General features: G+C 44.1%; 1 protein-coding gene across 4 annotated transcripts in view; it reads left to right on the plus strand.

Annotated features, from left to right (window-relative positions):
* The first annotated feature begins 520 nt into the window (after positions 1-520).
* HIVEP2 (HIVEP zinc finger 2) overlaps positions 521-17048 on the plus strand; it is a 136840-nt gene continuing 120312 nt past the window's right edge. For 3 of the 4 annotated variants that reach the window (XM_064708280.1, XM_064708278.1, XM_064708279.1), the window contains exon 1: positions 521-1049. The gene's annotated coding sequence lies outside the window, so the exon portion shown is untranslated. Of the gene's footprint in view, positions 1050-10295; positions 10346-10828; positions 10918-17048 lie in introns of all 4 variants that reach the window. The other variant, XM_064708281.1, reaches the window with a different exon arrangement.

Raw genomic sequence — 17048 nt, forward strand, 5'->3', positions numbered from 1 at the left:
GCGGCACAGCCCGGGGCGGCGCGGCGGGCTGCCTGCCCTCCGGGGCGGCGGCGAGCCCCGCAGGACCGGCCCGATGCGCGCCCCTCCTCCGGGCCCACGTGCTGAGGGTGAGCGAGGGCCGGGGTGGTCCCTGCCCGGGGGAGACCCGGGCTCGGCTGCGCAGCCGGGCCGGCGGCCGGCACGGGGAGCCCCGGCGGTGCATTGTTCTTCTTGACAGATAACGCGATCTCGGCCGGGCGAGAGCGAGGGGGTGGAGGGGCCGAGGGAGGGAGAGAAAGGAAGCGGAGGGAGGGGAGGGGGCAGGAGGATCCCGCGTCCTCGGAGGAAATTCTCAGGCCGGGAGGACGCGCGGCTTGCGCACGGCAAGTCGGGACTGGCTCTCCTGGGAGTTCCCTCGGCGGGGAGGGGGAGGGGAGCGGCGATCTCCGCCGGCGGGGAGAGGCCGCGGCTTCGCCCTGCGAGGCCCTGCCCCCTCGGTGCGCGCCCTCCCCGGCGCGGAGCTCCCGCGGCTCCCGCCCCGCGCAGCTCCCAGGGCGGGCAGCGCCCAGCACCGCGCCCGGGAGCGCTCCCGCCGCCGCGCGGGGGGACCCGGTGACGTCACGGGCGGCGCGCTCCCCGCGCTCGCTCCGCGCTCGCCGCCCCGTAACTTCTGTTCTGGGAAGTGGTGCCAGGAATAGCCCGGCGGAGCCGCCTGCAGCGCGGAGCGCTCCCTCCCGCCGCGGCCAGGGCGGGCTGCGGCTCCCGGGCCTCCGCCTCTCCCCCGTGCAACACCAGCCCCTCCGCCACTGTCAGGGAGATGGTGATGAGCCTTTCCAAAAAGAGGGAGAGGAATGACCTGCCTTAAGATAAACGCGTGAAGCGGGCGCCCCTTGGCCGCTGGAATATCTCTGTCTGTCTTTATATATAAAGAAGCACCGCGAGCCGCCTCACTCCGGGCGAGCCCTTAGCAAAGGAGCAACACGAGCGCCCGGCGGGATCAGCAGCAGCAGCAACAACAACAACAAGGGCACGGGGAGGGCTTCCCTCCTTCCTCCTCGGTGATTTCCCAGGTGAGCAGCACCGGCTGCTGCGGGCAGCCCCCTCCTCCCTGCCCGCCGCTCATTCCCTGTCACCGGCACCAGCTGACAGCCGCGCCGGGGCGGCGGGGCTCGGCTGCGGGGCGCCGCGGGGCCGGGGTCGGGCCGCGGCAGGCAGGAGCGGGGGGTCCGTGGCCGGCGCTCCGAGTGCCGCCCGGGGCTGTGGGGGTAAATGGAGGGCAAGGCGGCGGGAGGGCGCCTGCGGGGGAAGCCGGCGGGGCTGTAAAACCGCCGGACCGGTAAGTCACCTCTGTGGCGGCGGCTCCGGGCGCTGGCAGGCACCGGCACCGTCCCCGGGGCACCACGGCCGGCGGCCCTTCCCGCTGAGCCGGCGCAGGAGGGGGACACGGCGGGGACAGGCCTTTGTCGGTGACACGCCGTTAGGAAATGTGGGGAATACCCGGCTTGTAAGTGTATGCAGATGAGGAGAAGGCTGCCTTGCGTAATCCCCTCCTGCGGCGGGGAATGGGCATGGTCACCGCCGGGGAGAGGCGCCCGCGGGGGGGCCGACCCGACGGGGCACTCAGCGCGGCCTCCGGCGCCCCGGGAGCGGATGGGGGGGCACCGAGGCAGGGGGGGCGCCCGGGGGCGCAGGGCGCCGGAGGGAGCTGAGCGAGGGTACGTGCCCCGGCTGCCAGCGCGTCCCCGCGGGGGTGCCGGACACGGGGGAAGTGCGTGTGTGTGCGGGGACACCCGGCACCGCGCCGGGGTGCGTGTGCGAGAGTGCGTGTGCGCGCTGCGCCGCGGTGACTGTTCCCTGAAGTGGGTGGGACGTTGGCCCGTTCCGGGAATGTTCCATGACGTGTAAACGCCACAGGAAGGGGGTTAACGAGGGGCTCGGCCGGGGCCGCCGCCGGGTCCCTCCCTTTCTCCCTCCCTCTGTCCCCCCGCCCGCCGGCGGGGCTGCCGCGGGGGCCGGCGGGGGCACGATCCCTTATGTAATGCGGGGTACGTGTGCGGCCGGCGGGGATTATGTAAGCGGCACATCCGCGCCTGTCGCATAGGATATCGCATAGGAGACACCGCCGCACGCCGGCTCCGCGCCGGGAGGCGGGCAGGGGCGGCGAGCTGCCCCGCCGCGTCCCCGCCGTGTCCCCGCCGTCGGGGTCAAGCGGCGCGGGGGGGAGGCGGGGGAAAGCCCCGGGTTATCCCGGGTCATGCCCCGCAGCCCGCCCCGACCTTCCTGCCGGGGGCTGGCGCGGCGCACGGCCTTCCCCTCGTGAGAGGGAGCCCGAGGTCGAGGGCACGGACGCACGGACGGACGGAGGGTGGTGGTGTCCGGGCTCCCCGTGCTGGGTGTCCCCAAGAGCTCCGGCCCGCGGGTGGGGAAGCCGGGGGGAGGCCCCGCCGCCCCAGCGCGCCTGGCCCGGGGTCCCGGCCGGCCGCCGGCCAGCACATCTTGTCTCCGTGGGCAGGCGGCCGGGGCTCGTCCCGGGACAACGATAAACCTCCTCGGAGCTTAATTTCCCGGAAAAGGGTTCTGTTTTTCTTATTAGTTGGCACTAATGGTCAAACTTTTTTTTTTTTTTTTAAATATGATAGTTGCAGAAATGAAACTTCTGCTGAGATACTAGAGTTGGAGTTTTTTAGGCAATAGTTCTTAAATACGTTTTTAAACTAAAGTAATCGAAATGCTAATGAGTTTCAGCAGAAACATTTAGCTAAATAGTTTCTCCTGTCTCATTTTAAAGTGAAGCCTACTTTAGTATTAAATTTGTCTGGGTTTGTACATTATTAAGTAATAGAGGGGGCACTAAAGGTTTTATGCTGACTTAGTCAAGGGTGTCACTTTTTCTTTATTTTTTGTCTTCTAATGAATTTATACTGAGGGCTCTTACGAAAGAAGTAAACAAAGTGGTCAGGGTGGCAGAGGAGAAGCATTGCTGGCTAGGTCTGTGTTCCTCCGCTTCCCGGAGCTGCGTGTGCGGGCGAGTGTTCGTGCAGCTCCCAGCGCAAGGGGGCTCCGGTCATCATCGTCAGCAGTTCTGGGGACACCGGCTAATTGGAGTCATTAATAGATTAAAGCAACTACTGGTCTAACGAGGTACAAATTCAGTGGGCCCAGTTTTAAGTTCTGTTGTTGTTGTGGATTACCACTGACTACCAGAGGAATTTGATCCCCAGGTTGTCAGGACACGGTGTGGAATCTTCAATATTTTTGATAGTGAAGATGATATACAGACATGCTGAAAAAGTGCATCTGTTTTTCAAAGATAGGAGAGTCTCTGCCTGTTGGATTTGCAGCACGTGAATATATTTAGATAGATGCAGTATATCCTGGGGTTTATATTTATTTACGCTTAGATGTTAAATCTTTCCTGATCCTTCCACTCAGGAGATATTTCTGAAACTTCAGGTATGGATTATCTGAAACTTTCTTCAATATTTGTTTTGCTTTGTCTCATTTCTCAAAAAGTCAAGTGTTGTAGAGTAGACTGAGAAGGTTTTTTCATGTGAGTTTTAAGAAGTATTACTGTCTTCTGCAAATGTATTGAAGATTGCTGTGGTTTTCAGCTATGCAAAGGCAGCAGTAATACAGCACAAAAGCAGTGTGTCATTACTTTTGTTGATCGAACAATCCACATTTTCAATGTTTTGTATCTGTTGTGTTGATGTTATTTTCCAATGGCTGTTGGGCATGGCAATTCTGTACGTCCTGACTGTGGTGACTTCTTAAAACCTCACTGCTGTGGATTAGGATAGAATCGAGCAGCACTTGTCCCAAGGCACAAATATAGAGGACTTTTAATTGTGTATCTAAGTCCAATTGTGTGGCAACAGTGCAGAATGCTTCTTTATAAAGGCAGATTATTAGATTCTCAAGTGACTAGATTGCCTCATATGCGAGATCTGTTTACAAACCTTCTTGTTACTATGAGGACAAAACAGAGAGCCATATGCATTCATGTGGTCCTTGCTGAATAATGGTACATGTGTCTACTTGAGTGTTTGGCAGTATATCATGTTTAGTTTATGTGGTGGCACCCTACAAGGCTATTCTTTTTTGACTTTTAACTATTTCTAATACCATTGGCTGTACTTAGTTGTGTGAGCAAATTTATGACCCTGGTCTGCATGTTTGTAACTAAGCTGGACATTTTTAAAGCAGGACATTTATTGTTGAGCATTTTGCCAAACTTCTTTGATTATTCATTTATTTAGGTGCTTTTAAAAAAAGAATAAAGGTGAATTGGATTTAAACAGAAGTGCAAGAAATTAGTAACATTTTGTATCTCCCTCTGCTCATCATTTTTGGTCAACAGCAGGGGTAGTTACTGTTACTGCTTTTGTAGTTTAACCATATTGGGTAAGGTAGTGGGAATATAGGAGCTGTGTGCCTGGCAGAAGTGGTTTTCTTAGTGAAACACTGCAATACTTGCCCATCGAAGAGAAAAATGCTTGCTATTTAGCAGTATTCCTATATACAAGTCATAGTAATGTATAAGTCACAGTAATATGACTTGGGTTATGAAATATGGCTTGCCATCCTTCAAATTTGAGTGTGGTGGGGTTTATAATAAGCTGTGGTTGGTTATATTGATAGTTATCTGTACAACTGCCTGCTTATAGTTGATTCTGCCCAAGGATTGCAGGTAAATTGCCAGAGCTGAATATTGGCTTCCTCTGCCCCATCAGGACCATGAAAAGTTGGTTCTTCATGTCAGTGGTCTTCACACAGGGTAAAGAGAAAATGTTTTATCCATTTTACCTCAGACTGTCAGTATGTGGCTTTAAATTATTGGTCCTCCAAGCAGGAGGAATGCATAAATATTATTATTCTTGCGGGTTAAAGGCTTCAGGAAGAGTTAATTGTTAATACTTTTGGGAGTTGAACAGCAGTGTTGAGTGCAGAGGCTGCATACCTTTGTTATTTGAAAAAGGTCCGATAAGTTACAAGGAAACTGCTTTAAAATTCTGTTTTTTTTTAAAGAGGCAGGTTAATTTTCTCAAGATTTCTTAAACAGCATCTCTGAAGTAGCAAGCTACAGATTAAATATTTTTTAGGTTATTTGGCTTTCTTCTGTAGTTTAACCATTTGTTTGTTGGAGATTTTTTTGTTTGCTTGGGTGTTTTGGTTTTTTGTTTTTTCTTTTCTTTTTTTTCCCCTTCAATAGAATATCTAGGAGTTTCTGCAAAAGTGAAGAAACAGCAAGGGGAAGTGTAAGCTAGATGGAAAATACAGAATGGTATTTTTCACACATTCAGTCAGTAATTTGGGATGCTACATTTAAATAAAGCAGCACAGAATTATGATAGAACAATGAAAGTTTCAAGCTGGTTGTGCCATTCTGATGTGAAATAGCAGCTTTGCACAGCCTTGTTTCTCTTCTGGGTGCTTAAAATTTTTTGTAAGACTTTGCAACAATTCCCCTATTTCAGCAGGAAATATTAAAAAGCAGTTCATTGCAGCCATAATTTTAATTCTCAAGTGAAATTAGGACTTGGGAAAATGCTTCTCTGACAGCCTGAGAGAAAAAATCCACTGTAAATAGAAATATTAGAAGTTTTTCCATGACAACCAAGTAGCAAGCCCCTGTTTAGCCTTCAAGAAATCATTAGTGAAATTAAAGACTATATTAATGTCTGGAAACATCTGGGGTTTTAAACTTTTTTTTCTTTTTACTAAAATAGCAAGTGGGAGGTACCATGGACATCTTATTTCACCATTCTGCTTTGTTCATAGATTAAACAATTGGCTTTGCCCTCCTTACTCACTCGTAGTGAGTAAGGAGGGTAAAGCCAATTTAATGTCTTATTCTACACTGGGTTGTCCCCAGTAAGCTTTGTCCCTGAGAACTCTCTTTCCCAAAGCTATGAGCCTGGAAAAGGTGCAGGAGGATATAGGCAGGGGGAACAATCTTACACAGTGTTTCAAAAGCCCCAGCGTAGAGTAAGACATTAAAGTGCCATATGCAATTTTGTCTGTCAGGGATTGCTTGCCTTTTTCTATTGTCTTGTGATTAAATTCTTGCCATCATTGATATGGTCTAAACATAAAAGCTTCTTCTTGCTCTGAGGATGTGTTGTGGATTTTGGGTGCTTGTTTTCATTTGTCTTTCAGGCACATTCTGTACATCTGCGAAATGGTCACTCTGTTCTCTGTACGCCAGGGTAACAGCAGTGGGGTGTGGACCACTCTGCTTTTGGTTACAGTATTGCTTATGTTTCCGTGTTTCCTTGTTCTGCCCTGGATGTGTGTCTTTTACTGTTTTTTGAACCTGGATCTTGCCTTTTACTTGAATAAGAAAAAACCTGTGCCTGCTTTTCCCCCTTCACTTTCTCTGGATGGGAGTCTCAGGGCAAGCCTACCCAATAGTGTACCACTTGAGTGCTTTTGTGAAAGTGATACAGTGCATAAATATGGATTTAATTATCTGATGTAAATTCCCCTGGTACATGGTGATACTGATATGACCAGTTTGTATAGTGATAATATCCCCTTTTTCTGAGTTTGTTTATGCACATTCTATCGCTGTCAGTGTAAACTTGGTCTCAGCCAAAAAGTTCCTTCTAAGTATGACATGGTAACCACAAGTCATGTAATAATGTAGTAGGTAATGACTTTATGGCCACTTGATGTACGCATGAGTTTGTTTTGTTGCACCTCAATTTGTGTTTTACATAAAATTATTTTCTTGTTTTTCTGGTTTTTTGTTTTGGTTTTTTTTTTTTTTTCCTGTTGATAGTTCTGCCCTAATACACTTACCGAGCCTGAAAGATGCAACTAATGTACAAGAAATTTGATCCTGCACACCCCAAAAAAGAATAGTAAAGAATACATCTGTTCTTAAATGTGGAAGTTCACTTAATTGCAACTAAAGTAACTCATAATAAACTGCTGCAACTCTGACTAAAATCTTAGATTTATGTAAGTTGCAAAAAAGGTGGGGAAAAGAATGTACAGTATTTTTTGAAAGGCTTAGCTTAATTGCTGTTGTGTCATACAGGAGAAGCTCAAGGTTTGACTGCTACAGAAAGTTTCTCTTTCAGGTAGTAGTTTATTGGAAATTTCATACAAAGAAAAGCAGTTAGGTAATTTGCATGTATAGTTCAGTTTAATAGAACAGTAAAAACTAGAGGAGGGAACGGGAATTGAAATTACGGTGTCAGGTGACATTTTAAAAGTAATGCAATAAAGTAGAGTTTGACCCTCTTCATAAGAAAATGCTCAAAAAAAAAAAAAAAGAAGCAGAAAAGTTCCAAGTAGTTTTCTGTAATTTATGGTGAAGTTTAGACTTTTGTGGGTACAGAGAGTAGTATTGCTAAAGAAATGTAAAAAGCTGAAAGAAAGTTCTAACTGCACAGTGTAAGATATAAAACATCAGAGAATGTTGTTGAAATAATATTATTTATTGAGCAGGTTTTCCATAGACCAACATCTGTGCTTAGGCAGAAAGGAGCTCTAAGTTTAAAAAATCTAATGACACAGGATCAAAATTAGTCTTATTAGACAGTGGGGTTTTGTTACATGTTGGTGTGTTTTTTTTTGTTGTTTTTGTTTATTTTAGTAAGATAAAAGTCCCAGTTCTCTGTATTTATGTATTTGTGTTTGTGGCCTGCATTAAAACAAAACATGTGTAGTGCGTCAAGAAAGAATAGTATGAAATTATAACTGAGGTTACCCTTCCTTGACAACAAGACATGACACTATTTAGTTAGAGCAAAAACTATTCAGTTTAGACCAAAGTCAGTATTCAACAGAGACCTAAGTTGCTGGCATCTATTACCAGTCTCACAGGTCAGTGTAGTTCATTTTGTGTGTAGTGTGCTTACAAAAGTTCTAGAAGTATGTGGAGTTTTATGTTGTTTGTCTCTCAAAGACAGCTAAAATAAATAGTTCAGTTAGCTGAAAAATAATATCCTTATTTGCTCTTAACTGTTGTCAATTTTTTGAGGACTGGATGTGATTTTTCCTTCTTTCTGCACAAGCCTTAGCAGTGAAAGAGACGCCCTAGAGCATCGTGCAGGCCCGTGGTTCACTGACACCTCTGCACGCTGACAGTGTTCAGCTGAGTCCTGTGTGACACCTGTGAAACTCTGATTCATCTTGAGAGTTGAATTTCTAAAACTGTTTTGTTAATGTTTTAGAAAAGAAAAGTACACTTCATGGTCTTCTGAAACAATAGAAATAGGCAATTTTTGACTTATTTCCATTTAAAATCAGTTATGTTTATGAATGAAATTTCTGAAACTGTTTATGAAAAGCCTTTTAAGTGCATTTGTCTGAAGTAAAATAGTTCTTTAGTGAAAAAGGCATTTATCTTTGGCAGGACAATTATAGACTCCTACAGCCAAATTCCCCATCCTGTATAAGTCAAAAAAGTTTCTACAGTTTGGTAGAAACTGTAGGATTAAATATCAACTATGAGACTATAAAGTTGGACATCTCCCTACTGTCTTGATATGATAATCTGTTTTGATCACCAGGTGAGGCTGTAATCCTAGGCTCTTTGAGTAAAGAGATTTTGCTTTAAAATCTCTTCAAAGCTATGTGAATTTAATTTCTTCCAACATTCTTAGTAAATTCGTGTCAAACAAAACTTGCAGTCTGTTCCATTATTTTATGCTTGGTCCTGCAATAGAAGCAAAATCCCTTTAAAAGTTAGTGAATATTTTCACAGAGCTGCTTGGCTAGAATATTTGATTTCTTAAGGCTTAAATAATGGATAAGCTACATGTATTTAATTTGTGAGGTACAGTTGAATTTTGATACAGGCTTAGCAAGATGTTACTGATACATCTGAAGAAATTTGTGGTAAGTGTAAGGGTAGGAGTAGTTTATATAATACGCTTAGGAGGAAATGATGTTAGTGAAATACAAACTGACAGGAAGGTATTTGTTTTAGAGTGATACCAAACGCGGTGTTGCTACCTCTGCAGTTGGTTTTTATGGTGGAAAATGTTGGGATCAAGAGGACAGTGAAGTTGGTCCTGTCATGTTTGATATGTAATATATTTTTAGTCTCTGATTTACCTGATTACGAATTAAATGCACAAATTGTACTCATCTTTGACCTAATTTATTGTAGTGAGTAATGTTAATTATTGGTGAAGAACTTTATAGTCAGCCACGCATTAGTAAAATGACTGCATGATTTGGAGTAATTAGTAGGGCAATTTTGAGTCAGCTATTTTTTTTCCAAGCAAGTAAGGTTGTAAATTGGAGCTGATATGCAGTAGCATGACAGCACCTTCATTTGGTCTGACAGGACTTTGGTCTGTGAAATGTGGGGAGGCAGAAGGATGACATACATTACGTTCATTTGCTCTGCTTTGTTTTTTGGCTCAGCTCATATAGTTGTTCAGTGATTCTATTAAATTAGTGATCTCTTCATGGAGAAAATTCAACCACTCTGTTTATTACCTATGACAGGCTTGAAGGAGAGGTGAGAAAGTAATACAGAAGAGAGTAGAAACATACCAGGTCTTCCAAATTTTTCTTTTGGAGCAAGGCCAGGATGTGTTTACATGTCACCTTGGAAATGCTTGTTTTGCTTCTGGGTTGTACAGATTTCCTCATGCAAGGCTGATAGACCCAAACGCTCCATGATGGGAGGCTGGACTGGACACATTCACTTGTGAAAGATGAGTGTACAGGAAGAACCTTTGCTTTAGTTTTGCTGTTATGTCCTCTGTGTGATGCTTTATAGCGGTGTGTCTGGGGTCTTGGCTCATTCTCCTGTAGGAGCAGTGAAGTAGATGAAGTAGATGTACCCTGACTTCCCTTCCCCTGCTCCCCACATCGCCCTGTGCATGGCAGGGAAGAGAAAGACACATGGGGTCGTGGAGTTCCTTTATGCACACATCTTCAAAACGTCAGTGTGGTTTTTTTTTCCCACAAATTGAGTGAATATGAGAGAAACCTTTTAGTTTTCTTTCTCACTCACAACCTTATTAATATAGAAGAAAACAGGGATGTTAAATACACAGTTTTGGATGTGTGCTGGCTGAGGATGAGGCTTTGAGGGGAAGATCAATACGATGGCGATGGGAGGTTTGAATGTGATTGACAGTGGATTGTAATTGCCTACTGGAAGTTATTTTTATCAGATCAAGTGTCCCTCTAACCTACAGAATTTTAGTAATACAGTCTTTAGAATCCCTGTCCCTTCTCAAGTCATACAAGCATGCATCACTGAGTAACTAAGATCCTATGGAAGGCCCATTCAGGGTTACAGTGGTAACATCCTCTAACTTCCAACTTTGACATCTCCACAGGTAGCTTGCACACAGAATATGATGCTTCTTACCTTGCTCAGTGCTTGAAGGTATTTATTTTTACATTTGCTTATGCATGGTTTTGATTTAATTTCTTCACAGTATCATTTAATCTCCATAGTTCAACCCACTTAACTAGCAAGCAGGGGAGTAAATGAAACTAATTTTGATTTTCTTTTTCTCAGTCAAGTGGGTTGTCTGGTGAGCCAAAAGTGTAATAAATACATTTGATGGCTGTTTAGAGATTCACATGCTAGAAAACAGCCGTGTTTCTGTTTCCTTGCCTAATTTGGTGTCACATGCAGGTGATGGGATTATACTTGTCTTTTTATCTCAACCGAAAATGCATTTTTTTGATTCCTGCTTTGATGCTTTCCCATAAAAATGAACATATTACAGCAGAAAATTGGGAGAGTTTGCCACATTGTGTGAAGAAATATTTAAGTATGCATGTCTAATTGTATACATCTAGACTCATGTAAGTATATGTGATCATAGCTTTTATCTCTAGTCATGTCCTGTCTCCTTCATAGAACAATATACCTGGAATAATTTCCTGAGAGCTCATGGCTGGAGGTCTGGCTTGTTTGTCACTGGGAGGAAGATTTGTCCTGGATTCCATGTAGGTTCAACTTCTGCTGTTGGTTAACTATCAAAGGAAATATTTTAAATAAATAAATTTATTTGAATTATTTATGTATGACTGTTAGCGTTTATTTCGCAAGTGTCTATGCAGATGCATTTCTAGAATGTTATTCACTGCTCCTGGTGCTGTGCTGCCAGGAGGGTGCAGCAGGATCAGTAAGTGAGCATGGCCCTATTTAGCTGCCTTTGACTGACTATGTCTTGTTGGACCCCATAAGGATGTTTGCCTTTAAGCTGAAGCACTTTGAATTCCTTTTACATCCTCATATTTCTGAAGGACGCAGTCACATCACTCTGTCTGCTCAGAGGGTGGAAGGGCCATTCCCCAGGCCCTGTCGTGGGTGGTGCCTGGCACTTTCAGTGTCCCCTTGAGCAGGGTGCTCTCTGAGCCTTGCTGCTCTGGTGGGACACCCACCTCCCCACTGCGGCTGAGCTGGTGCTGCCAGCTCTCTTGGTTGTAGGAAAGTGACCAGAAAGTCAATCCATGAGCAGACTAACCACGCAAATAGGCGGTGGAAATCCTTAAAAGCATCGTGCCAACACGGATCTTGTTGCTGGAGCTTCACTTTCTCTGCAGCCAACACAAAACTGTCTTGCCCTCATCTCACAGTTTTCTAATCAGTGTCCCATATCTGAGAAGATGACACCAAACTGTACCTGGCACAGCTTGTGACACCATGTGAACTGCCTTGTCTCTTGTGAATGTAATGAAAATTCTGTCATTTGGGATTGTGTCCTGACTAATAAAAGTGCAGAATGGGAGAAGTTATTGATTTTGACTTCTTTTTTTCATGAGGCCAGGATTTTGCCATCAGCTGTAGGTAGGACTTGTACTGCTGAAATAGTGTTCCTCGTGACTGTCCCAGCCTATAAATGGAAACCTTCAGCATGCAAGGTTTGCTTTTCATTGAATATAGTAACAGTAGGTGAGACTGTTGGAAAAACTGTCTACATGGAATCAGCCTCTGGATACTTCAGGCAGAGAAGACCTACAAGGAAAGGCACTCTCAACAGAAATGATCTTTACATTGCCATATGGTATAAGGTATTTTTAGAAAAAAAATTATACATTATGTACCCCAAGGTGCTTTCATTGTGATTTGAATATAAAGTACATGAAGTTGGAGGTGATAGTGTTGCAACTGACTGGCTTAGAGCTCTGGTTTTAGCTTTTTTGGTTATTATTTGTAGTTATAACCCAGCTGAAAAAGAAACTTGCTTGGAGCCAGGGCTGTATCTTGTCCTGTGTGCTTCTCTCCCCAGTGAAATGCCATTATTTGGTTTTGGAATGATTAAGGTGTGAGAAACTTGTATTTAACTTCAATTTGTGTATAATGATCTGTTTTATTTTTATTTTTTAATGAGATCTGATGCCTGCTTATTTGAAGTGGTATAATTTGAAAGGTTTTTTGTTTTTTTTTTTTTTTATTTTTTTTGTCTGTTTCTGTTATGGTTCAGCATAAAAAGAAAGATAAAGCAATCTATACAAAAGGTTTGCCTTAGTGTCATGTTTCCTTTTGGTGTGTTTCACCTGCCCTATGTGTCTGCTTCTCCATCTGTAGCCCAGTAGCACCAAACTGAATTAGGTTATCCTTGATAATGGAGTTTTTCTTTGCAGTTCCCCATTTTTGGATATGGTTTAAAATAAAATTTTGCATCTCATCTGATGGGTGGATTAGAGGGGAGATGAGCTTTTTTTTTTAACAGTACAAACAAAATAAAAAAGGAAGAGGAAAAAGCCTATTTCAATGAAAGCTTATGACATGGTTCTAGAATGCATAACCTTGGGCAAAAAGGGCCAGTTATTGGAGTAGTTCTTGAGTAACCTAATTGTTTGATAAGGATCCTTGCCTGTTTAAGTTGTTGTTGATTGTTGGAAATATTCCATTTCTAAATTTGTGCCTTATTGCATACCCTAAGGTATGTGTACAACCCACTGTAATTGCACAGTTTATTATTTTATTAATGAGAGCTGTGATAATGTGTTGGCTCACAAATCCCCTCCAGTCTGGGTACGGTCTCCTAATTGCCCAAGGTTCTGTGATTCTGTCGTTTGTTCTGGGGTTGGTGACAGGGAACACAAGCAGATTCTCTATAAGCATGGTTTACAAAACTCAGACCTTGCCCTAAAGCCTGTGATAATGCAACCAAAGTCTGGAAAGGCCGGATGCGTTTTTTAACACACACATTATGAATAACAATAGAAGCGGCAGAAGGAAATTCTTACTACATAATCCTGAGTACCTGAGACTTTGCCAGCTGGAAGGAGAGGCCTGCACACCTTACTTGGCCTTCTAAACCATAACAGAGCACCCCTTAGCACTTCTTTGATCTGGGTCTCTCCTGCCTGCCTCTTTGCCCAAGTGGCTGGAAGGCGCTCGCTTTATTTGCTGTAAGGCACACAACACTGAGCAAGCACCTGGCATGCAGCAGCAGCTCCTGCTTTTCATGTGCCTCAAGGGCAGCAGGCGTACCAGGGAGCTTGTTCCCATGTTCTGGAAGCTATTTCTGTTTGCTGATCCTAGATCCATGGTACAAGAGAAGGGAGCAGCAGCAGTGGAGGTGTGGTCTGTGGAGTAGACGGGGAAATCCAGTTTGCTGTGTCTGTAACTCTGGAGACAAAACTTTCCCGTAAAAACCCATAGCAAAACACCACATCCTCAAACGGCTAGCACTTGCTCCGCAGCACGGCCCAGCCCAGCTTTCCTGGTACGCCGTGAACCTCTGACCCGGCTTTGCAGCATTTGGGGAGCTCTCTGAGGGCCTTGTGGCAGCTTGGGTAACCCCAGCCCTGAGCCCGGGGGGATGGCGATTCCCACGGAGCGTATCGCAGGCTGCCTCCTCTCTGTGGTGGCTGCTGCAGTTTTCCACAGCTTCTGAAACTGCTCATTACAGAACTTGGCTCTTCTACAAGGGCTTTTCTTAGCTGTAGCCCCTGTGGCTTGATGCAGCATGCTTTTCTGGAGGAACAGATGGTATATTGCGTAGAAAGTTACTGTATTTTTGTATCGCTGGATTGTATTTATTTATATTGCTCTTCATCTTCCTCTCTTTTTTTTGAGGTGTGCATATAGGCCAAGTGCAGAACTTGGAATCAGTACTAGGATTGCCTTGGGCACATTCAGCTTTATATTTGTGTAGGAGTGCAGTGTTTTACACTGAGTAGGGTGTGCTCTCTGAAGTTTTAGGGGACAGATTTTAATCATTTGGATGGAAATTAATTCAAAATACTGCAAGGGGAAAAAGGCATTTTCCCCTTAGAAGTAAGAAGACTTTTAAAAGAAAAAGTCATTATCTTCTTAAACAAGCTTTGTACTGACTGAAGTACAGTTTAGTTTTTAAGTAAATCAGTAGATGTATTTTCTGTATCTAATCTTTGTTTTTTTAATTGATATCATCTGGTCAATTTGAGTGAAAATGCTATTCCCATAAGAAAAATATTTATTCTAAATATTATTGTTGCCTAGGATCTTGTTGAATTAATGGGATACAGAAGCAGTCAAGTTGATTTGATATTTTTAAGATTTTTAAAGTGTTTTCTCTTTGTTTCCATGAACGCAGTTTAAATAAGTATTTTAGCAATTGCTTTTTTCTGGAAATTAGGTTACTTATTGTTGAAAACTTCAGGTTCTTAAATATGCGTTTCAGATCTGCTTTGTCTTGATTAGACATATGAAATAAAATATAAACACTTGGTGCAACAAAATAAGGGCTTGGCTTTTCCCCCACTTAGCTTCCAGGACTTAATGTGTTTTGCCCAAAGAATCTCCATAAGCCATTGCTTATAAAAGATAGTTACAGGGTTTTGGTACCAGTTAGCCAAATCACTTTATATGTAAACTTCTAATGTGAATATAGATGTAATTATATATTTAGATGTCTACATGTTGCTTTGTATCTCTACACTCCCATGTGCACAAGCGTGTGTGTAAGTGTGTATAGACACACCACAGACACAAATACACTCCCACACTTTGTCTCTATAGATGCTCACACACATCTGCACTATATGGGATCATCCCATTTCAAGTTTAATGTTTTCATCCTAAACCAAATCCTTACCCTAGAATTAAAATGTTCCTCTTGGCAATGCAGCATTTTCCCAGTAGCTTCTGAATGGGAGGGAGGCTGCTCGTCCCTGTGCCTGAAGATCCCCTCAGGTACCTGGCCTCAGAGACCAGTGCTGGTGGCAGTGTCCTGCTGGGGCAGGAGAGCGTGGCATGGGGCAGCTCAGTGCAGTAAACGAGGAGACAAAATGCTGGGGAATACTTTGGGAATTTCGTTGGTGGTTGGATCGTGCCCTTCAGCAATGGGCAGACTCTCCTGCATTCTGTACTGCTTGCTTAGGATGAACACCGGGTTCACAGTGACAAAAAAGCCCTCCCTGCCCCCACTTCTGGTTTTTGCCACACATATTTTGAAGATAAATAATGACCTGCTATCAGGTGTTTTGGCAGCTTGGACTTTGTCATCTCTGTTTGCCTCATTTTTGTTATAAAATTGGTGCAGGATATTTGAATTATCTGCTTGTAGGATTGTTTGAGAGAATTCACTTTGTGATGTGACAATTCAACTACAAAAAATTTCAAGATAATGGCTTTTCCACTTGCACTTCTCTTCAAATGGAAGTGAAAGAATTATAAAAACCTTGTACATAATTTGAATTCCCAAGTGATACACTATAGTGGCTTTGTTAAAAGTCATTGTGCATATGGGTTGTAAGGGTAAAAGTGTAACTTAGTTTGTGGGGATCACTAAAGGTGTTAGATACTTTGTAAGTAGCCAACTTTAAGAGTTGTTTTCCGCCTGTATTTGTACCTACCACAACCCTTACCTGTTCTGGAGTGAAAAGGCAAGTGTTTTCATCAGTGTAGCCAGGGCACTGCTGGTGAGTTCAGGTCACAGTTTGCATCTGTCTCTTTGCTGTAAGTTTCAACCATTTCATGGATAAAACCCAATGCAATACATACAGCTCTTTAAAAAATATTAGGGTCATATTTGAATATTGCAGAGAGCATATTCCACTTTCTGACCTCAAACCATGGCAGAGATGGCTTAATACTCTTTGTCAACTAATGGGACAGTAAGATGTAATTACATGAAAATTAACTCTCAGGACATGGATGGGTGTGTGAATCCACTGCTATTCCTTGTTATATTCTGTGTTCTTTTGCAGACACTCTATTGCAACTGGCAGCCATAGGTGTGTGGCAAAAGCCTGTTGTGATATGGCATGGTGGTGCCTGGTGGTTACACAGCCTGGCCCTGTGCTGCTGCTCTGCCATGTGCCAGCTGTCTCAGTATGGTCAGAACTACAAATTGTTGGTGCATTTCCTTCATTCTTGGACATGGGTCTAAAAATAGTTGGCCAACTTTGTTCTGAGTGAGCGCAGTACCAAGTGGGTGGATTTCAGAAAGTCGAATGGCTTTTGTATGTGTTGTTTAGGATGCTGCGCCCAGTGGAAACTTTCTTACAGTACTTTTGAAGATTCACCCCCTTTTTTCTTTCTCTCAGGAGATTATTCACTACTTACAGCCACTGCTGTGTATAATATGGGCAGGATTCTGTTCCAGCAACCACAGTTTTAAGGGTGAGATTCTGATCACTTTGACTGGGCTAATCCAAACTGTCTTCGCTGCAGTGGATGCCTGTGTACTACAAACCATTGTCAACACCAAAGACTAATTTCTCTGCTTTTTTTTTACATTGGAAAGAGTCCTGATTTTTAGTGCCAGATTGACAGCCTTCAGGATTAGGTTTTCAAGCTAATGTCAGAAAAAGAAACAATAGAGGTTTTTTCATGCCGCCTGGCAATGAATTCTAGAGATAAGTTACCTTTGAAAAATTTACCTTTAAAGGATAGGGTAGAAAGCAACCGAACAAGCTTGTATCCTTGTAGAATAATGTGTTTGAAAATATATCCAAAATGTTTCATTTATAAAAAATTAAAATGCTATGTCTGACCTTTTTTAGATGATCAGTTTTGGTTAGCTAGTGACACTGCTCATGTCCCATGAAAGATACAGTATATCCAAGATATACTGGTGATTCTCTAGTTTCAGCTGAATTACTAGGGTTGAAAACTGGCTTCAGCTTCCAGTGTGACC

Source organism: Zonotrichia leucophrys, chromosome 3 (genome assembly GCF_028769735.1).
Source record: "Zonotrichia leucophrys gambelii isolate GWCS_2022_RI chromosome 3, RI_Zleu_2.0, whole genome shotgun sequence".
Lineage (NCBI taxonomy): Eukaryota > Metazoa > Chordata > Aves > Passeriformes > Passerellidae > Zonotrichia > Zonotrichia leucophrys.